Source organism: Lissotriton helveticus, chromosome 3_1 (assembly GCF_964261635.1).
Source record: "Lissotriton helveticus chromosome 3_1, aLisHel1.1, whole genome shotgun sequence".
NCBI classification, from domain to species: Eukaryota; Metazoa; Chordata; class Amphibia; order Caudata; family Salamandridae; genus Lissotriton; species Lissotriton helveticus.
The window spans coordinates 441,941,990-441,964,912 of NC_136061.1; the positions used below are offsets into that span (position 1 = coordinate 441,941,990).

A 22,923-nucleotide genomic window follows, 5' to 3' on the forward strand; every position below is an offset into this window, starting at 1 on the left:
GGGAATGGTCAGATATATAACACACCAAATAGGAAACCTCCCTAGTTGGGCCAATCCATGGGTCACATAGCAATAGTCCAACTGACTATATTTCCCTGTTGCCAGGGTATAGCAGGAAAACTGCCTGGACATGGGGTGTCTTTCCCTCCACACATGAAGAAAACTGAGGTTTTGCATAATTTCCCTCAGTTGTCAGGTCATGTGTGGTTTTGTGTTCTCCCTGGGGGGGGCTTCTGATTAAGCATCCCATCAAGCACATAATTGCGATCACTCACCAGTATCATTTCGGTTGTCAGATAGGGGGCAGCAGCAATCGCCCCACTGCTGAAGAGGCAAGAACAGTCAGTGTTGGGAACATATACATTCAAGAAGCACATGTCTCACCCAACTAAGACTCCAAACAGAATGACGAAATGCCCCTCTGGGTCCAGTACATGTCCCAAACGTTGAAAAGGCATAACAGGAACCACCCAGGTCATAACACCCGGCGCATGTCCAGAGTACGATGTTGCATATAACTGTCCCCTCCACCTTTTGCGTAAGCTTAGAACACAATCTCCCCATACATGCATTTATTTATTTAACTTGTAACGCGCAACAGCTACCCGCAATGGGTTTCCCGGCGCTAGGGATAGACTCAAGAAGAAAGAAGTATCAGGTAATATCAAGCAGACCAGGACAATGGGCAGATAACTCAAAAAGCAAGGTCTTAAGTCCCTTCCGGAACCGCAGCAAGTTATTCTCCAATTTTAGAGCAACTGGTAAAGCGTTCCAGAGCTTGGGACCTAGATGAGCGAAAGACCGCCCACCCATTCTGGCAAGTTTGAATCTTGGGATAGTAAAGTCTCCATTCCCAGAAGATCTAAGGGTTCGATGAGTCCTGTATGGTTGAACTAAGTTCTGTAGGTATTTAGGGGCTGTGCCCTGCCTAATCTTGAACAGATAACATAAGGCTTTAAATTTAATCCAGCTTGAGATTTTAAGCCAGTGTAAGTCACGCAGAGCAGAAGATGCTGAAGTTCTCCGAGGAACCTTCCGAAGCAGGCGGGCAGCCGCATTGTGGACTACCTGAAGAATCTTAATGGTTGCAGCATCAGCTCCCAAATAGAGAACATTACCGTAGTCCAGGTGGGAAACAACCAATTCCTGGACAACAGTTCTCTGAGTGGATAGGGGCAGCATCCACAAAATTTTCTGGAGCCATCTTAAGGTGGAAAAGCAGATTGCAGCAACATTTGTAGCCTGCTGCCTCATAGATAACTTGTCGTCAACAAGGAAACCAAGGTTGCGAACCACTGTGGCTGGTTGTGGAAGTGGTCCCATATCACTAGGCCAATGTTGGGGGCCCTATAGATTTTTATTCTTGCCCAATATCACCACCTCTGTCTTCTCCCCGTTTAATTTCAGACAGTTCTTCTGCATCCACTCTGCCACGCGTACCAGGCCGAGCTTTAGAGCAGAGGGGCTGTTCTCATCTCTGCCTGACAGAGAGAAGACAATTTGGGTGTCATCGGCGTAGGACAATAGCGTCAGCCCCTGCTTCCTCCACAATGGTGGCTAGGGGTCTTACATAGATATTAAACAGTAAGGGGCTGAGCATAGACCCCTGGGGAACACCATAAGCCAATGAGCAGATTGTAGATGTAGCTTTGGCCGAGAAAACTTGGAAGGTACGCCCACTAAGAAAGGAGGCAATCCAGGCTAAAGCCGGGCCTGCCACTCCCAGGGAACGGAGAGATCTCAAAAGGATGGAATGGGACACGGTATCGAACGCGGCACTCAAATCCAGCAGGATGAGTGCCGATGTTTCACCTTGATCTATACCGTGTCGTAGACTCTCCGTAACTCCGAGAAGTGCTGTCTCTTTGGAGTAGTGAGCTCGGAAGCCGGACTGGGATGAGTGTAGAAAACCAGAACTCTCCTCCAGATGGTTCAGTTGAGTGTTGACGTGCCTTTCCAGGATTTTCGAAAAGATGGGCAACAGGGATATGGGCCTGAAGATAGAAGGATTAGAAACATCCGCACCAGCCTTTTTTAGAAGGGGCACCACCATTGCATGTTTCCATGCCTGGGGTACATGAGATTCCTTTAAAGAGGCATTTAACAGTTTTGTAAATACCTGATATAAGTTAGGATCTAACGTCTTCAGGATTTTGGCAGGTAAAGGATCGCGGGGAGACCCTGATTTCACACTATTCAAGCAAGAAAGGAAGGAGGCATCATCAAACAGTTGCCATTCCGTGAGCTTCACTGAGGTGACGGGAATTTCAGGCAACAACGAGAATCCAGTCTGGGAGTTCTCTGCCAAAGGAGTAGAACTCAGTGAATCATAGATGCGCTCAACCTTTGAAATTAAAAACTCCGCCAGCAACTGACATTGAGCCTCATCCAAGGAAGGGGGAATTGGAGTAGTATCAGCTCCTGTTAATTTCCTGACAACGGAAAACCGAACTCGAGGACAATTTTGCGCTTGCGTTACCGTATTCGTGTTATAGGCAGCTCTCGCACTTTTGCACTGCTTATGGTAACCTCTAAGAGCTTCCTTATAGGCCACTTTCCGCGAGACGGAGTAATTACGCCTCTATCTCCTTTCAAGTGCCTTGCAGTTGGCTCAAAGAAGCTTCAACTCCTCTGAGAACCAAGGTACAGGCTGACGATGTGACATGGAACACTTAGATGTCAAAGGGAGCATGGTGTCTACTGCATTGCTCAACCATTTAGATACCACCTCATTTAGCTCTGATATGGGCAGATCGGCCTCTGGAAGAGACCCTAAAAGATGCCGATTAAACTTAATGGCATCAAGTCTACCCCAGCGACGTATCTGCTCGCCTTTGCCCTTACTGCTCCTGACCTTGATCTTGTTAGGTGGCAAAGACAAAAAGACAGCATAATGATCTGACCACTCCAGAGGGCGAGCTCCCTGTGAGCAATCATATTGAAGATTTGAAAGAATTGGATCCAACAGATGACCCGCGGAGTGAGTAGGTCCGGAATTACACAGTAAAAGATCAAAGACTTCAAGGTCCGATAGAAGGTGTTGACTTATAGTGCAGGACGAGTCTTCAAGATGAAGATTCAAATCACCAAGAATAGTGAAATTAGCCACCCTCAGCATCAGAGGGGCTAGTGCTTCCACCAGGGAAGACACCCGGAGATTAGCATTGCCTGGAGGGCGATATATCAAGATGCCCGACAAGGTAAATTGAGCATTGATCGTAAGCTTAAAAAGGGCGGCTTCACATCCACGGAGAGGGAAAGCTTCAAGTTGGCAAGTGTACATTGATTTAAAAATTATAGCTATACCCCCCCTTTACCAGTGTCTCTGTCCTTTCTCATTATTACGTAGTCATTCGGGATAGCAGCTGCAATATCTGGCCCAGAGCTCTCATGGAGCCAGGTCTCAGTTAAAAAGACAGCATCCGGATTCTCGTCGACAAGGAAGTCATGGATATTAAACTTATGCTTAGGGAGGGACCTGCAGTTGATGTTCCAAAACTTCAATGGGGGGGCGAGCCATTGCAATTTTATTTTTCCTCAGCCTACCGCGTGCTTGAGTACGAGACATTCCTTTGCACCTTGACATTTTCCCCATAGAGAAAGCACAGCCCGAGCACATAAAATTGTGTGCTGGTAGGACACACTGAATGCAGTCTGCGCGAGGAACTTGCCTCAATAGTTGGAGTTCTTCACCGGTGTATGTGTAGACATAAGTGGGAGTAGCATCCGAGACGGAAATTAATCCAGAGGGTCCAGCCCCTGGGCCCGTCCAAGCGCGGACGGGCGCAGACGGGCTGGACTCAGGCGTGACTCCGACGTGCGACCGGCGCACCCACTGCGCGCTACCGCTGCGCGCTAGCGAGGCCATCTTATATACAGCTCTCGAGTGTCCTGCTGGCCACTAGAGCGCATACAAAGATGGCGCCTCCAGGCGTCCCGTTCTTCCCCCAATAAGGCCGCTGAATCGGATTCGGTAGTGCAAGGGAGGGGACACGCTTAAAGAGCGGTGAAATAAACTAATATAATGCGCGTATGCGGAATGGGCAGGCTAAAAACAGGGGAAAAGTCAAAATAATTAAAATAAAATGACAAAACAGGATGTTTTTAAAATCGCGCCAAGAATTATGCTGAAAGCGCAATCACACTCACGCTGAGCATAAAGTCCCTGATATTACCTTTAAGCGAGTGCTAACACTGATCTTGCCCACCTTAAATATATATATATATATATATCCACATTTTGTAAAGCGCACAATCACCCGTTAGGGTCTCTAGGCGCTGGGGGCCGTCGGGAAGATTAAGCAAGCTATTGCCCAGAGTCACATGGTGCTGGGCTAATCTGCCGTCGGTGCCGGGGATCGAACCGTGATCCCCAGATTCCGGAGTCAGTCGCCCTGGCCGCGGCGCCACACCTCTTCCCTCAATACAGCTCTCAAGTGTCCTGCTGGCCACTAGAGTGCATACAAAGATGGCGCCTCCAGGCATCCCGTTCTTCCCCCAATAAGGCCGCTGAATCGGATTACGGTAGTGCAAGGGAGGGGACCCGCTTAAAGAGCGGTGAAATAAACTATTATGATGCGCGTATGCGGAATGGGCAGGCTAAAAACAGGGGAAAAGTAAAAATAATTAAAATAAAATGACAAAACAGGATGTTTTTAAAATCGCGCCAAGAATTATGCTGAAAGCGCAATCACACTCGCGCTGAGCATAAAGTCCCTGATATTACCTTTAAGCGAGGCCACAGAAACGTAATATTGTTTGAGTTACACGTACACTGTCATTTCTTCATCTGTGCTGTTCCCCTGACATTCCATGTGAGGAATTTAATTTAAATGTCGCACTACGTACCATCAACACGGAGTTTAGGCTTTCGACCAAACTCGTCCACCCCACATATTCTACCATCCAAGCACATGAGCAGCCATTCATCCCTTTAAACAATGTAATAAACCAAACTTCATCTCACCCTAATTTCCCCTCGCCATGGACAGTAACTCAGACTTGTCAGGCCAGTTGCTAGGCAATGCGTGAACCTGTGGCTCCCGCCCCATACACATTATCCTGTATGCCTATCAAACCAAGAATACAAGTAACACAACTACACGCTTTGCTAAAGATCAGTACCCTTTAGCGGCTGCAAGGGAACGCCCCTTCAGTGCCGCCCCAACTCCCACACCTCTGGTCCCTACAGCCCCGCCTTCCCACTACACACCATCCAACATGCAAATGATAAAACATGAAATATGCTGTTGCCAACCGCCCCCTCTCCTCCACAAGAGAAAGGGTAGGAAAATTTAGGAAAAGAAAGAAGGGGGAAAGAACATTCTCCATACATATATTATTCAGATATTCAGAAATTACAGGGACTACAGGTTGCTTGCTACTCAATGACTTACGACACGAAACCAACATCATCTCGAAGCAGAAACTCCCCAACACATAGTTCCAATATAGGGACCCACCGCCGCAGGCTCACAGGCACTACGGCATCCACAGGTTTCTCTGTGGAACTCCTCAATGTGTCCGTGCTCACTGTACTCCACACACGACTCAGGCCAGGCCCACACCTGTGCTGTCTGTGCCATACTCAGGGCCACTCCATCTGCTCAAAAGGAAGTCTTGTGAAGCTGATGACTTCCGTGTCTTCCGTGTCTTAAGAGTACCATCCCAGCACATCACAATACGGCACGGAAGGTTCAAGGAGCCCGATCAGCTGCTCTCTATTATTGTTATGAAGATTCTATGAAAGTTGAGCTCTGATCTGTCAGTTGTTAGTGCTCCTATTTGATGAATAAACCGTTAAGGTGCCTCTTGCATTGTTACTACATGTTTTAAATTGGCGATGGAGAAAGGAACCAAAGCCCAGTTCAGCCACTGTCAGATGCTGGTGCCATTGGTAGTGCTGACCAGTTAATGGCTGTATACCCTTGGTGAATTCTGTGCCATGGGAAAGTTGATGAAGGCGCTCTAAACTCCATGCCAGCATGGCACACACACATGCTTAGTTCCTGTCAGTATGTTCCACTGCCTTTCAACAAATGGGTGGGTGGGCACAATTGATACTACACTGTATGTCACACGCCCGGTCATCCCAATTCTGGATTCTTCGTCCATCCAATTTCTTGAGATGGGGCTGTTTTTTGGTGGACTTGTGTGGATCTAACTTTGGAATTTTTGGCTGCAAGCTACTGGAGACGACATTCATTTTATTTATCTGATTTCAAACTCTCCATGAATAATTGAATTGCGACAGGAATGACAGGAATGACAACAGCCATACATTTTTGGACTGCATCCTTCACTCATGTAACATATCTGGGGGAAGTGACTGTGAATGATTTTGGTGTTATTCTATCAATTTAGTGTGCACTTTTACAATCCTCCTTCTATATTTGCTGTCATAAATCTAATTGGAAACCAGTTATGTGTTTGGCATCCCTAATGCACTATGGAGGAAGCAGGTAATGCTATAAATGCATTGGCACCAGGGAAAGCGGTAGGTCCGGTCCAGATTCCCTTGGAATTTTATAAAACGTTTTTTCCTGAACTGACTAAGAATCTATGGGAACTGTACTATGGGGTTCAACTGGAAGGGATTCCACCAAGCACCTCGGAGGACACTAATGTTATATGTTTTTAGAAAAAAGGGAAAGCCACCAAAAGATCCAGGGTCATGTAGACGGATATCTCGGATTAACGCTGATACAAAGGTGTACTCAAGATCTTAGTGACTTGAAGGGGGAGGATCATACCCAGGTTATTTTCGTCTTGGCAGCACTGGTTTATCCCAGGCCCGGGAGCAGCAGACCATCGTGAGTTGAGCCTTTCCTCTACTCGACATTGTTGCAACTACAGTCACTCCCTTGGCTATGATCCTTCTTTTTTTTTTTTTTTTTTTTTTTTAAAAACCTTTATTGTAAAACGTCAGAAACAAATACGGGCCTACAACCATCCGGCCGGCCTCAACAACGTTTCGAAGCACATAAGCGCACAACATGGCATCGCAGCAGTACGTCAAACAAATTACAGTCGATTCATATCACATCGGCAGACATATACCACTGGGAAACAGGAGAAGGGGAAGGACCATCGTTAAAGGTTTTCTTTTTTATGCTTGTAAATAAAATAGTAAGCTGGAAGGACTAGAAAGGATCAAGGACCAGACAGATCAACAAAATTGAAGCGGGCAACTCACAGCAAAGATCCAGCGCGCATGAGAATATCGTCAAAATGGCGGCACCAACACAATACATAAGGATTGACATTCGCAGAACACGTCGTGTGCCAATAGCTACCCACCCCCGGACAGCTAAAACCCTTGACCCAGAAAAAGGGGGAAAGAAAATGGCTTAAAATAAAAAAGAAATAAAGGCCCATAGAAACCAAAAAGAACGAAATAACCCCCCACCCTACATGCATGCAAAGGCTACGGCCTACCCCCCCCTTGCAATGTGTCTGTCGCCCCAAAAGAGTACCCGAAATGAAGAAGAAGAGAAAAGAACAGAAAGAAAAAGGAGGCATATATTACCGGAGGAGGGCCATCCACAAGTATCCAAAACAACCAAGCAGAATAATATCGGCCACCCCACCCCCGACCCCTAATGAAACATAACCAACGTCCAGCTCCACCGTCCATCCATCATCAATACGTAGGAAGGGGAAAAAACAGAGTCAACCTTGTCCCTTACGATCCAATGTGCCCATGAAGTACTGAAGCGAGGTAGTCCCACGAAACCGTGGAGGCAGCCAGAAGGACCACAGCAAGACACGGCGCCATCCACCCACGGCCATCCGACGCAGGGCAATGTGTTCCAGAGATGCACAGCACAGGCAAGTCCACAGCAACAGTCCAACAAAGTGGGACAGTCCGAGCGCAGACAAAATATCCAGGAGAAGAACGTCAGTCTCGCAAATAGACCCCAACAGAGGTATCAAAGATGGCGTCCTAAGGCGATCTCCCAACATCTGTAGCAGCGCAGGACGCCTAACATCCACCAGTGCCGCAACCGGCAGAGCTATGATAGTGTATGGTTCCCTCTCCCGCAGCACATCCCCGGATCTCTGAGGCAGTGGCCTGTAACAGTTGAGCCCAGGGTATGGCGAAACGCTCCGCACGCGAGCGCCAGTTCGGCAAGGCGAGGAGAGTGGGGGCAAAATGATATCTAATCGAACCTCCAGATCTCGGGCGTTGCAACACAGAGCATCACGCAAGTCGGCCAGAGCACACAAAACGTCGCCAGTAGTCAAGGGCGCCTCGTAAAAGGATGACACAGTAGTCCCCCGCCCATGGGGCTCGCAGATATGTGGCGACCCCCGGCTTCGATCGCCGGAGTCACTTCCAGGCAGTCGGCCGACAATTCGGCTCCCCGACCAGCACTGCCAGGGCGTGGGGATCATGGCAGCACCCTCTATTCCAGCGCCGCGTGTGATGGCAACACAATGTGAGACAGAACAGGAGCCCACGGCAAAGATGAAGACGCGATTCACTGCGCCCAAAATGGCCCCCACTACTCCGCTCGACATCAAGGAGACTCACGGAATCATCCGGGGAGAGGGATACAATTGTTGCAGCGCCAGCGATGGAACCCAGATAGCTTGAAGATGAAAGGAGATATTGTAGCGCCGCAGCGGGAGACCCAGAGTCGTCGCCGCGTCTCGCCAGCCGATGCCGTCCTGCCGTCAATGGCCGCCGTAGTTGTCGTCCGGCAGGGCACAGTTGAGAACAAAGGATCGTTCCCCTTCCCCGAGCGTCAACAGGATAACAGGACGTCCCGTCACTTCCAGCACAGGAAAACCGACGGGGAGCACATCGCTGGAAACAGCGTCGCTTCCCATACACAGTACCGCAGCATAAACACAGATTTGCAAGCAGGATAAGAAGCGGTACGGGAGGGAAGCGGAAGGGTCGGCGGAGCCGAGGGCTCAGGCGGCCATCATGGTTGCAGGTTAGGCTCCTCCCCCGGCTATGATCCTTCTTGATGCCAAGAAGGCATTTGATCGAATGGCCTTGCGGTACCTCTGGAGGGCCCTTGAGTGCAAGGAGTTTGGGCCACGCATATTGAAGGCAGGCATTAAATCACCATCCTTTTGCTAAAGTTCAAATTATGGCTCAAGAATTAGCAAAGATCCATATCTCGATGGGTACAAGGCAGGGCTGCCTATTCTGTTTGCCTTATACATCGACCCCCTAATAATGCAGATGCTAAACAACCAGGTCATCAAGTGTTATCCTCTCCGTCCTCAGGATCAGCTTGTAGTACAAATAGGCCACCTCCAGATCTATCCAAGCCCCGAATGCTATTAAAGCCGTGGGCTAGAGAAGGATCAGGTGAGGGCAAAATAATAAACAAAAGGGAGGAAAGGGAGGGGACTGTTGGGAGGGAGAGCTGTGAAGACAGAAAAGAAACCAATGATTGATGGGTCTTAATTCTAGTAACGTGCTTTTCCACAAAGCTACTTATTAAGCTAAACTGTGCTATACCTGTATCAGGAAGGTGAACTGTACTAACACAGGAGATGCTTCTCTGCCATGTAGAGTACAAACATATATCCTGTGATTGCCTTCCCCTGTGAACATAGAAACCCACTATTGAAATTACCCGTACTACCAATGCAATTGAATGATATATACTGGTAAGTAAGAACGCTACATACCCTAATCTCTTTCCCTTTGTGTCCTGAAGGAAAGTAAACAGAGTTCTAAGCAATGCAGCGTAAGTTACTCAGTATCTCCCATGAACAAAAATAATAAGGGTTACGTCACCCAGAAGAAATGCAAATAAGGTTACCTTAAGGAAGTCGTTATCAGGTGGATGAATAGACCCTTCGTCCACCCTGGGACTTATCTTAGTAAATCCTCTGCAATAGCCGATGCAAGAAGGCTGTCCAACAGAGGATTTATGGCAATGTATAATACGCAACCAAACTGTTTCCTCCGCAATAGCCGGTGCAAGAAGGCTCGCCAACGGAGGAAACGTCAGAACCAGCGAATGTGTAATAATACGCAACCAAACTGTTTCCTCCGCAATAGCCGGTGCAAGAAGGCTCGCCAACGGAGGAAACGTCAGAACCAGCGAATGTGTATTGCTTCCGCATGAGCCGAGGAAAGCATGCTCACTCACGGAGACACGGGAGCCGACAAGTCGGTTCAAGGAAGTCTGCCCTCCGCAATAGCCGGTGCAAGAAGGCTCTCCAACGGAGGACAGAGACGAACAAGGAAAGTCGGAAACAACGTACTCGACAGGAACCGCAAAGCTGGTAATCACAGGAGCGCAGGAAACGCCAATCCGTACGGTCGTCTGGGAACGCCAGGAACAACAAGCCAGAATATCCGACAACAGCTGCAGGAAACGGTTTCTACTTATACCCCGCCTCCCAGCCGCTAAGCCTTCTGGAATATGTAGTCATTCATGCCGACCCCATCATCACAAGAGGCGCGACGGAATCTGACAGTACATCCCCCTCCCCTCACCTGGAGCGCCGAAGGGGCCCGGGGCGGTCAGGATACCGGCAATGAAAATCCGCCACCAGGCGAGGAGCATGAACCCCAGAAGCAGGCTCCCACAAGTTTTCTTCGGGGCCGTACCCCTTCCAAGCCACCAGATATCGAAGGCCACGGCCCCGCCACCTGGAGTCCAGAATACTCTCCACCTCGTACTCCAAGCCGTCAGGGACCAACAGAGGGGGAGGGAGACGTCGCACCACCGCAGCAGCAGGCTTGAGCAGGGACACATGGAAAACAGGATGTATACGTAGATGTCTCGGCAACACCAGCCTCACTGCCACCTGATTGATACGTTGCACCACCCGAAACGGGCCAATGAAGCGAGGGTTAAACACGCTGTAACGCCTGAATCTGAGGTTCCGGGTGGACAGCCATACCCAGTCACCCACCTGATACACAGGACCTTGACGGCGTCTTTTGTCAGCCGATTTCTTATAAGCCAGCTTCGATGCTTTCAGGGATTCCTGCACCTGCTCCAGCACCAACTTCAGCCGGGAAGCCCTCCTGGCCGCATCAGGCACCGTCACCTCAGGGGAAGGGTGTGCAAACGGAAGAAACCGAGGATGATGTCTGTAAGTACAAAAAAAAGGCGATACTCGCGTGGCAGAATGGGTCGCATTGTTGTATGCCACTTCCGCGAGCCATAGATGCTCCACCCAGTTGTTCTTACCCTGAGACACATAGCACCGTAAAAACTGCTTTAACGTCTGGTTGAGACGCTCAGTCTGACCATCAGTTTGCGGATGGAAGCTTGTAGACAGAGCCGTTTCAATATGAAGAGAGGAGCACCATGCCCTCCAGAACCTAGCGGTAAATTGAGAGCCCCTGTCAGACACTATGACTTTGGGTAAACCGTGCAGGCGCACCACATGGACCATAAGAAGCTGTGCCAATTGACCCGCTGTAGGTACTTGAGGACAAGCAATAAAATGCCCCATCTTTGTCAGATAGTCAATGACAACCAATACTGCTGTACAACCCTGATCTCTGGGTAGACCTACCACGAAGTCCAATGATATTCGTTCCCAAGGAGTAGAAGGGGTAGGCATGGGCTGTAAAAGCCCTGCAGGACGACGATGATCAGATTTGGCACGGGCACAAACATCACACCCCGACACCCATCTCCGTATATCGTCCTTTATCGTGGGCCACCAACATCTATGCTGGATCAGATCCACAGTCTTATCCACCCCCACGTGTCCAGCACTGGGTGAAGGGTGACACCAAGAGAACATTTGTTTCCGCAAGGATTCGGTGGGTAGGAGCATTCGCCCTTGATTTATCGGAAAGCCGTGTCTTATGTGCCATTCAGGATGTGACTGTAACCATCTCCTCTATGGGTCCGTTCTGATTCCATATCGTATGCCCTGCAAAAAGGCATCAGGTTGTATGCCACAAACCACCTTGACCGGATCCACTATCGGAGCTTCTGCTCCAACCCCCGAGGATTTTGTGGATGATTGACGGGATAAGGCATCCGCCTTTCTATTGTCCACTCCAGGCCTGAAAGTTATAACAAAATGAAACTCTGAAAAGAAAAGCATCCACCTCAGTTGTCTAGGGGATAGATGCCTGGCCGCTGCCATAAACTGCAGATTACGGTGATCGGTGTAAACCGTCACCGTATGCTTCGCTCCCATGAGAAAATGCCTCCATTCCGTGAAGGCATGTTTGATAGCCAAGAGTTCTTTTTCGGCTATGCAGTAGTTGAGTTCAGCCCCCGTAAGTTTACGTGACATAAAAGCCACGGGATGCAAAAGGCCTGTGGATTCATCTCGCTGTGAAAGAATGGCTCCGGTAGCTACCTCTGAGGCGTCCGCCTCGACTATAAATGGAACGTCTGAATTGGGGTGCTTCAGTATTGGAGCGGTGACAAATGCTTCCTTTAAAGTTACAAACGCCTCCTGGGCTGTCTCATCCCACCCAAACCTTTGGTCTTTTTTCAACAGTCTGGTTATGGGAGCCACTACCTTCGAGAACTGGTTGATAAAACGTCTGTAGAAATTGGCGAATCCTAGAAAACATTGAACATCCTTGATGTTTCTAGGAATCGGCCAGTCTCGAACTGCTTGAATCTTCCTCTCCGCCATTTCCTGCCCCAAGGGGGTAAGCATAACCCCCAAAAATTCCACAGTCGTGACATGAAAGTCACATTTGGACAGTTTGCAGTAGAGATGATTGTTCTGTAGGATCCTCAGGACAGATTGGACGTGTTGTACATGCATGTCTTCCGATTCGGAATATATGAGGATATCGTCTATGTACACAATGACGTGTTTGTCCAATATTTCCCTCAACACCTCGTTAAGGAAAAACTGGAAGGCAGCAGGGGCGTTGCATAGCCCAAAGGGCATGACCAGGTATTCGAATAACCCATACCTGGTCTGGAAGGCCGTCTTCCATTCGTCCCCTGCTCTCATTCTCACGAGATGGTATGCTCCCTTTAGGTCTAACTTGGTGAACACTTTAGCCTTTTTCACCTGTTCCAATAATACATTGATTAACGGTAAAGGGTATCTGTTCTTTATTGTTACCGCGTTAAGGGCTCGAAAGTCTACACAGGCTCTTAATTCCCCGTTGGCCTTGGGGATGAAGAACAACGGGGACGCTGCTGGTGATCGTGAGGGGCGTATAAACCCCAACCCTAACAGTTTGTCTAAATACTTTCTCAAGTAAGCATTTTCTGGCTCTGTCAACGCATACAGCCTGCCCTTGGGAATCACTGCCCCAGGAATCAATTCGATCTGGCAGTCGTATGGCCTATGTGGGGGCAACTCCTCAGCTCGTACTTCGTCAAAAACTCCTTCGAAGTCCTGATATACCGCTGGGAGTGTAACCGCTTTTTCTGCGGCGGTGGCTATGTGATCCCCACATGCCAAAGCAAACGAAGGACATTGTGCATATCTAAAACAATGCTCTTCGCAATAAGCAGAGTTCATCACTATTGTGTCTGTTTCCCAGTTGACTTCCGGGTTGTGTCTCTTCAACCAAGGAATGCCTAGGATTACCCCATACTGCGGTGCCTTGATTATGCTGAAAGAAACTCTTTCTCTGTGATACCCAAACCTCATCTCTGTCAGAGCTGTTTGATAACTTATGGGCCCGGTGTTCAGTTTCCTGCCATCCACTGCGAATACATCGGTACCGTCTTCCTTAGGGATCAGAGGTATGCCTATTCTTTCTGCTTCCTTCATGTCCATAAAGAAACCCGTAGCCCCAGAATCCACCATAGCCTGCCTGCGTATGCACCTCCATCATGCCAATCATCAAAATTATCTTGATGAACAAATGTTGCGCTCCCACTACCATATTCAACATTGAAGGGATGACAACATGACTCCAGGGAACCCCTTCATCAACCCCAGAGCCCTTCAGTTTTCCGCCGGTTTCTCTGTGGCCGCGGACACCCCCCTATTCATGCGAAATTTGGCAAATTTGGGTTTAACAGGGCACTCTCTAACGAAATGGCCTTTTTTGCCACAGTAAAGACAAAGACCGAACTTACGCCTCTGTTCCTTTTCGGTGGCGGTTAAGGCCGCACGGACCGCTCCTATTTCCATAGGCTCTGAAGAGGCGTGTGATACCGTACTATCAGGGGTCTTTACCGCCACAGAAGAGGGGATTGACCTGGTCTTAGCCCCGCTACCTCCTTTACGATTCTTCATCCTGTGGTCCAATCGTAACACCAAATTGATCAAATCCTCCCAGGACTCAGGCTGGGGGTCTATTTGAGCTATGATGTCTTGCATTTCCTCAGTTAAGCCCTGATGAAAGATTGATGCCTGTTTGGCTTCAGGCCACTTGGTTTCAGCAACTAGACGTCTGAAATGGTTTAAATAAGTAACCAAATCTTGATTCCCCTGACGTAGACCTAGGAGTTCTTTGTCCGCCATATATGTATCGGCCCTTCTATCGAATACTTTTGTGAACTCTGCTTGGAAAACATCCCAGTCATGTAGCATTGGATCGTTTCTCTGTACTATTGGAACAGCCCATTGAGCCGCGTCCCCTATTAAATATGAGATGACGAATGCAACCTTAGACTGATTGGTGGGGAATGACCTGGGTTTGCATGAAAAATGCATTGCGACTTGTGTCAAAAACACTTGCACCGATCCAGCATCTCCGTTAAATCGTTCTGGATGTGCTAACGGTATGTTAGGGGGAATTTCTACCACTACTGAACCTGCTGTACCCGACCCTGACGCCCCAGCACTAAATGGGTTTTTCTGTATGTTGTCTAACCGGTTCCTTAACTCGGTGCTTTCTTGTCTGGATGCAATTAACTCAGATTGCACCACAACTAAAGCAGCCATCACCTCGTCCAGAGTAGCCATTGCCCCAAACTGATCGGGAGGAGATTAATACTGGGGTCGGATATTCTGGTATCCTCTCCATCCTCAGGATCAGCTTGTAGTACAAATAGGCCACCTCCAGATCTATCCAAGCCCCGAATGCTATTAAAGCCGTGGGCTAGAGAAGGATCAGGTGAGGGCAAAATAATAAACAAAAGGGAGGAAAGGAAGGGGACTGCTGGGAGGGAGAGCTGTGAAGACAGAAAAGAAACCAATGATTGATGGGTCTTAATTCTAGTAACGTGCTTTTCCACAAAGCTACTTATTAAGCTAAACTGTGCTATACCTGTATCAGGAAGGTGAACTGTACTAACACAGGAGATGCTTCTCTGCCATGTAGAGTACAAACATATATCCTGTGATTGCCTTCCCCTGTGAACATAGAAACCCACTATTGAAATTACCCGTACTACCAATGCAATTGAATGATATATACTGGTAAGTAAGAACGCTACATACCCTAATCTCTTTCCCTTTGTGTCCTGAAGGAAAGTAAACAGAGTTCTAAGCAATGCAGCGTAAGTTACTCAGTATCTCCCATGAACAAAAATAATAAGGGTTACGTCACCCAGAAGAAATGCAAATAAGGTTACCTTAAGGAAGTCGTTATCAGGTGGATGAATAGACCCTTCGTCCACCCTGGGACTTATCTTAGTAAATCCTCTGCAATAGCCGATGCAAGAAGGCTGTCCAACAGAGGATTTATGGCAATGTATAATACGCAACCAAACTGTTTCCTCCGCAATAGCCGGTGCAAGAAGGCTCTCCAACGGAGGACAGAGACGAACAAGGAAAGTCGGAAACAACGTACTCGACAGGAACCGCAAAGCTGGTAATCACAGGAGCGCAGGAAACGCCAATCCGTACGGTCGTCTGGGAACGCCAGGAACAACAAGCCAGAATATCCGACAACAGCTGCAGGAAACGGTTTCTACTTATACCCCGCCTCCCATCCGCTAAGCCTTCTGGAATATGTAGTCATTCATGCCGACCCCATCATCACAAGAGGCGCGACGGAATCTGACATCAAGTCGGTAAGGGTGAATGGTTTTGAAACTAAAGTGTTAGCGTATGTGGATGATATAACGGTGCTAACGTGGGACCCTCAGACAGCCCGCCTGAAAGTAGAAAGATTGACGGAGGAGTTTGGATCACCCTCACAGTACCATCTCAATAAGGGGAAGACACAGCTGATCTGTACTAATAATATTGATCTGATAGACAACTGGAGGGTTGATAATGCCATATATCTAGGAATAAAAATTACAGTGGGGGTTGATTCTAGGTATAAAATACAGAGCAGATGTTAGGATAGGCTAGGAAAGACCTGAGACAAATTATTGTGTTGCATCTCACTTTTGCCGGCAGGTGTAATGTTTTAAAAATGATTTTCTTGCTATATATTCTATACCTATTTAGAACCATACCTCTGGAACTGGAAGGGCACTGGCTAAAAAACCTTGAAGCTATGTGTACAAATTTTATGTGGCAATGTTCAAGGGCACGATGGTCCTTCAGGAGTATGGTTCTCCCAAGGGCCCGAGGGTGATGGGCAGTTCCTAACTTTAAGTTACTGGGCTGCACATTTGTAGTATATGGAAGCTTTATTTTCAGCTACAGGTTATACTCAGCCGCCCGGATTGCCAACTGGAGAGACCCCACAAGTATCAATAAGTTAGCTTTGGGTGATGTAGCTAGGGGGTGCTTTTTCAGAGCTATCTAACCCAGATTCTACAAAAAGCTTAAGTTTAAGGTAGTGGGAGCAGCAGCAAAGATGTGGAGCCGGGTAAAAAAAAAAGATTGAAATTACTAAATATAGTTGTTGTACTCCATTATGGCACACCCGCTTATTCCCAGTGGTGGTTTATGATGGGACTTGTAAGAGGTGGGAAAGGGCAGGGATTACCCGCTGGGTGATCTGTTTTACTGGGACCAACTGTGCTCCTTTGAGAATTTTCAACAGGACTTTGGATTAGAAAAAGGGTCTGTTTTAATTTTTACAGATTATAAATAGCTTGTAAAAATTGATGAATAAGCATTTTTCACTCAAAAAAATTCCCCTCCCGCATTTGATTATACGACATGGTACTATGATTGGGCAGATTTATGCACTTCTGAACAATATGGCGGTGGAAGACCTTGACCACCAAGAAATTAAATGGATGGAAAAACTTGGGACTTAGGGTTTAGATATCCAGACTTCAATATAGGTTGGAATGAAAGTGCTGTTGACTGCAAGCCTGAAAGCTCAACCTTATAAAAAAAATGTTTAATTTATATCACACGCTGGCCAAATTGTTTAGCTGGAGCAGATGTGCTGATGACAAACGTCCTCAGTGCGGAAGGTGCCAGCTGATTTAGGACATATGTTTTATGATTGTGCAAAGTTAGCTGTAATGAACGAGGGCACTGAGAATTACTGGAGTCGGATTTTTCGAAGCGAGATACATACGATTAAGCTCATCACTGTTGCTATGTGAGGTTGATTCTTCTCTTGTGGGGATGGTGGGGAGTTATATTTTACCTTTACCTCCACGGCAGTGAACCATCTTCTGATAGCGACTTCCTGTAAAGATTGTGGACCACCGACAGTACAACTGTGGTTTTCCTGGCTACTGAGCAAGTATAATATGGATAGAGCATTGTATAATTGCAAGGGAAGAAGCGCCAGAAAGCAGGGAGTGGAGATTTGGTCCCCCATGACAATGTCGATCTAAGAGTGTTTTGGGTGTAGTGATTGGCTGGCCTTAGATCTTGTGACCGTAAGTTAGGCAGATACTTTTGTTCTATGAAGGCCACTAAATGGAATTCCTAGGGTGTTTTTTTTGTGTGCTATCTTCTTGGTTCTAAATACAGGCAAACCTGCCCTCCTTACAGTTGGCTATTGGGGGAAAGTATGGGTATTGGTGATCCAATGGCAATGAAATGATTTAGTTAAAAGACTGATTGTCGAATGCCTTTGTATGAAATGTGTTAACACTTTGACTGTTTAGTATATGTTCTGATGTCTGACGTAAGAATGAACAAGCTTTCATTTACAATTGTCTTGATGTGGAAGATGTTATTTGACCACATTGCTCCCATTAAAAAAAAAAGAAAATTAAGGTGTATGGAACTTCTGTTTTTAAGCAAAACAAAGGATGCAGCCATGCTTTGACACTACCATGAGCGTGATCATCTTTTACCATTGACAAGCACTTCCTGAATCCAAAGAGGCATTTATGGTGATTTTTGGGATACTTCCAAGCAGTGACAGCCGCTACGGATCTGGAGTGGCGGGGCGGCGGGCAAGGGGGTGTAAAAACAGAAAAATACACTTACCTCCTCGCCGCGCTCGTCTCCCACATCGTCTCTCCTCCGTTGACTGACCTCCAAACAACCAGGCTCCTCTGAGCCAATTACAACGCTGCAATACAGCATTGCGATTAGCTCCCCTAAGCCAATCACAACGCTGCAATGCAGAGTTGTGATTGGTCTGAGCGCTGTAATTTGGCACTCAGATGGTGACTAGGGGCCTGGGCATTTTCTCCACCCAGGCTGTCATGCAGCCTGTGTGGAGAACATGCTAAGTGAGCATGACTGTTTGGTAGGCCCGAGACGGCCGGCCAAAGCACCATGCGCACTTCAGTGTGCCCATGCTCTGTGAGCAGAGCAGGCCCGCCCGCCCCCATGCTGCTGCCGCAGGAAGGAACTAATAAAATGCTAATAACATCATTATCATTTTCTTTTTCCTTTCCTTCGCTGCTGCAACTCAGTGGGGTGAGGCTCCTCCACCTTAGGGGAGGAGCTTCCACTGCGTGCAAGCACACTTTTATGCAAAGGCCTAAATGAAATGACCTGTGACCAGGACACCATGCGTTCCTCTTGAGCCAAAGCTCAAAAAAAGATCTATGTCACAAAAACCCGAGCCTTGAAAAAGATGTTTGCTTCCAGGAAGAGTCTGAAGAGATCAACCAGAAGTGTCTAGTATTGTGCAAAGCAGACATGCAACATCCCCAAGTCAAAATGGTTCACAAGGAGGATGGCAGTTAAGGTATATTAGCAAAAAAGGGTAAGGAAAAGGAAGGAATGCACACACCAAATTTACGTTTTAGGTGCAGATCTACGTGTAGTCATTTAGCATCAAGCAAAATGTGTCCTACTTTGGGCAAGTCATAAACAACCAGCTGGTGACCCATCAGCCACAGGGCCCCAGACCATCCCTACTTAGGACAGATTTTCTAATGGTGTTTATCCTGCTCCGGTATGTCATGCGAAGGTTGGCCGCCCCAAGCAGAAAAGTAAGAATATCCAGGCAGAAAGGTAGGAAAATAGACATCTTACCGATGGGAAGTAAACTCCGAGAATCCCAGGACCATTTCTTTTGTTGTTTTCAGAAACAATTTATGAGAAAAGATACCAATGCGGTTTTGTCAAAATTTCTACCTGTTTTTAAGAGCAGGCACTTTCATAAAAAAAATTCTCTCCAATGCAATGGGGAACAATAAATCAGTCTCATAGACTGACTTCCAAGTGTAAAAGGGTGCCTTCAAATTGCACTAACAGTAAGCGTTGAACAGAAGCAAATGTAATTATTCATAAAATAATAATAGGTAGGGAAGCCTCAAGAACTTACAATTGTGTATGTACGATTCCTCCACTGATGTAAAACATAATGACTCACTGAAAAGATGGGGTAGCCACGAGGGGCCTATTCACAGAGCCATTTATTCCTACATGTTCGATTTACATGTGACATTGGCTTTATTTATGAGTGCACGTTTTGACACCAATTTACACTCATAAATACACATGTGCATAATACAACATGATATAATATTATTAGGAAAAAATGTACTCCCTTGGGCACAGAGTGGATGCCACAAGGTGGGGGATGATCTGATATGCATGTGCACAACCACACCATTGTACATTTGTGGATACTTCTTTTTCAATAGCCACTCTTAAAATGGTCGGACGTTTACTACTGTCAAGGGAAAGAATAAAATCGAACCACGGTGGAAATGGGCAGGTAACTCTCCTCAAAATAGTGGTGTTGCAGAGGCAGTGTTACCTTTATGGGAAAATACGTTTTCTTCCATGAAGAAAAATGTGAAAAAACATTCAATACATGCATTTGCACCTGCTAGCAGATTCTCGAAGAAGCAAAATTAAATAAAACTTCAGGAGTCTCCTCGGAAATCTGTGCTTTACCATCTTTCCAAAAGCACTCCTGAAAACCTTTGTAAATTCGGAAATTTACTCAAAAGATAGAATACCGAAGGGAGCAAAATTCGGACTTATTTATGAATTATGTTCTAAAACTTATAAAACCCTTGTACTGAAAGAAAAAGGGCATAGACACTATGGCCCTAATTACAATGACGGTCAGAGTTGAATCTGACCGACACCGTCTCGGTGTGGGAACGGAGCGACCGTAGATTACCGGTTCAGAACACTGTATAACAATACACATGGTGCAGTTGCAAACTCCCATTCCCCTATGGGAGCATGTGTGGTGGTCAGAAAGCAGCTGAGTCACAAGCTCCCATAGAGAAATTGGAGTTTTTGTAAACCAACACTTTTTGAAAAAAGCTGCAAATGCTCGTTTCCCTATTTTATTTTAGATCTAGCCAATCTTTCGATTTGCTCTGCTGTGGTGCAAACTGTTTGGAAACATGCGAATGTCATCATGCTTTTGAAAAAATCTATTCTACACCCAGTCCTGCCCGAAAAGTACTGGCCCATTTCTCTTCTGCCTTTTTTGGAAAAAGTAGTGGAGAAATAAGTAAACAATCTCTTAGTGAATTTTTTTGAAAATTATCAAGTGCTGGATCCCTCACTGAATGGCCTTAGAGCTGCCATAGTACAAAGACCGCTCTTCTTAAAGTAATGGAAGAGCTGCGGAAGGTGGCTGACAAGGGAGGCACTGCTGCGCTTAATTTATTAGATGTAAGTGCGGCCTTAAACATTGTGTCTCATGAGGTGCTTTTAGATGGATGGCACAAGATTGGGATTTGGAAAAGGCATTGGCCTGGCTCACCGCATTCTTAAAGGAGTGATCCTTTCAGTTGATATTTGAACCTTTTACATATACCAAGTGAAGGCTCGAGTTCAGTGTTGCTCATTGTTTGGTCTTAAGCCCAACCCTTTTTTATCATCTAACAGAAGTTGTGAAATCTTTTGGAATATCGCGAGACTCATACGTGGATTACACCCAGCTTATTCTCTCATTGTGTGCTGGGGAAAAGGAGGATGCTGTCAATTTTAAGATCTCTATGTCTGCTGCCGCAAAATGGATTCATTCGGACTGCTTGAACTTGAATGCTAACAAAATAGAAGTTCTCCGGTTGGGAAAACATTTGCAAGAATTGGGCGGCCACTGTTAGGCCAACTTGCTGAGGTCACCTCCTAAGTCCAAAGCAATTTTTAAAAATATGGGTGTGTGGATGGAAGACTCCTTATCTTTCGAACCACAAGTTACAGCTTTGACCTCTGGCTGTTTTGGCACATGAAGAGGCCTTAAAAAAAATCATAGCCTTTCTTGTCCACAACTACTTAAGTTAATTAACCCCACTTTAATCATCTCGTCCCAGACTACTGCAATATCCTGTATCTGGGTACCGCTGGGCACTTGAAAAATAAATTTCAGATTATCCAGAATGCGGAAGCAAGATTACTGTGTCAATTGCCAAGATTCTGGTCAGCTTCTCAGCAGTTCTGCACTCTGCATGGGCTCCCTGCGGAGAAGCATATCCAGTTTAAAGCACAGTGTGTGGCCCAAAGTATTAATAATTAACTGGGTGCGCCTAGCCTGCTTTCTCTGCAGCAGTCCTATTATCCCACTAGGGCGTTAAGTTCTGCAGACCTCAATCTGGCTGTGCTATCCCATTTCAAATTGGCTAGAAAGAGGGATCCTCCTTTCGTGCCATAGCTCCGATGCTACGGAATAAAATGCCCAGTCATCTAAGGAAAGTAGATAATAACTTCAACTTTAGAAAGTAGTTGAAGACCTGGCTGTTCTCGGTTTAGGATGATTTTTATGTTGTGTTACAGTAGGAGGAGAAGCGCGCTCAGAAGCCGTAGCCTGGGTCAGTCATGTGTGGTATAAATTCTCTTAACATAGCATGACATAACATAACATAGCATAAGATAAATTAACATAACATAACACATAACGATATTGCCAGCACCAATCTTATACTGTGTTATTTTACCTTAATGTCCTGATTTGCGGGATTATGATACAGACTAGAGTTTAGTTGGGGTTTTAGTGGTTTCGTCAGAAGTATATTCGTTCTGCGATTGTTGTTTAAAATAGTTGTCATAAGAATTAGTAGATTATTGGGTTATCATGCTTTCCAAAGCATGTATCTGCTGTCTAGGTTAATAGCCTTCCCATTGCCCCACTTGTGCTCATGCAAGTGTGTTCAATGGAATAGTGGTGGTGTTAGAGAGGGATGTATGACATTACAACGCATGCTTTTACCACGCATGCCTTTACAACGCTGTATTTACAACGCATGCCTTTACAACGCATAGCGCTTTGGGGTGCTGGATAGTGAATAGTTTAATTTACTATTCCAACTCCAGTCCCCGTGGATAGTAGGGAAGGTGTTGGATAGTAAATTAAATCTATTCCCTATCCTAGAGCGCCCCCCAGCGCAATGCGTTGTAATGGTTTGCGTTGTAAATACCGCGTTGTAAAGGCACTACGTTGTAAAAGTTGCGTTGTAAAGGTTGTTCACCATTAGAGAGAGATCATTTCAATTCATTAGCTTAGATGAGTTGTGTTGGGTTGTAGAGAGTTGTATCATGTTCTGTTGTTGAAAGTCCTACAGAGTAGCAGGTAAGGAGGGAGTATGCTGTTAAAACATTTCTCTTCTAATATGTGTAAGATGCTCTGTCTAGTATGTTTTATTGGATGGTTTTTGTGTGTATTGATTCTGAATCGTTTGTGCTGGGGTGTTGTGTTGATAATATGCTACATAGCACATCTGTGCACTATTGAATATGCCTGATATGTTCTGTCTTATGTGCGGTGTTAATTTAATTTGTGAGTGTTGTCTACTAGTGGTAAGTACT

The 22,923-nt window shown here is 46.5% G+C and overlaps 1 protein-coding gene across 1 annotated transcript in view; it reads right to left on the bottom strand.

The window, feature by feature from the left end:
- The window catches only part of CPO (carboxypeptidase O), a 476,286-nt gene that overhangs the window by 94,129 nt on the left and 359,234 nt on the right, over positions 1-22,923 (bottom strand). The gene's annotated exons all lie outside the window — the stretch shown is intronic.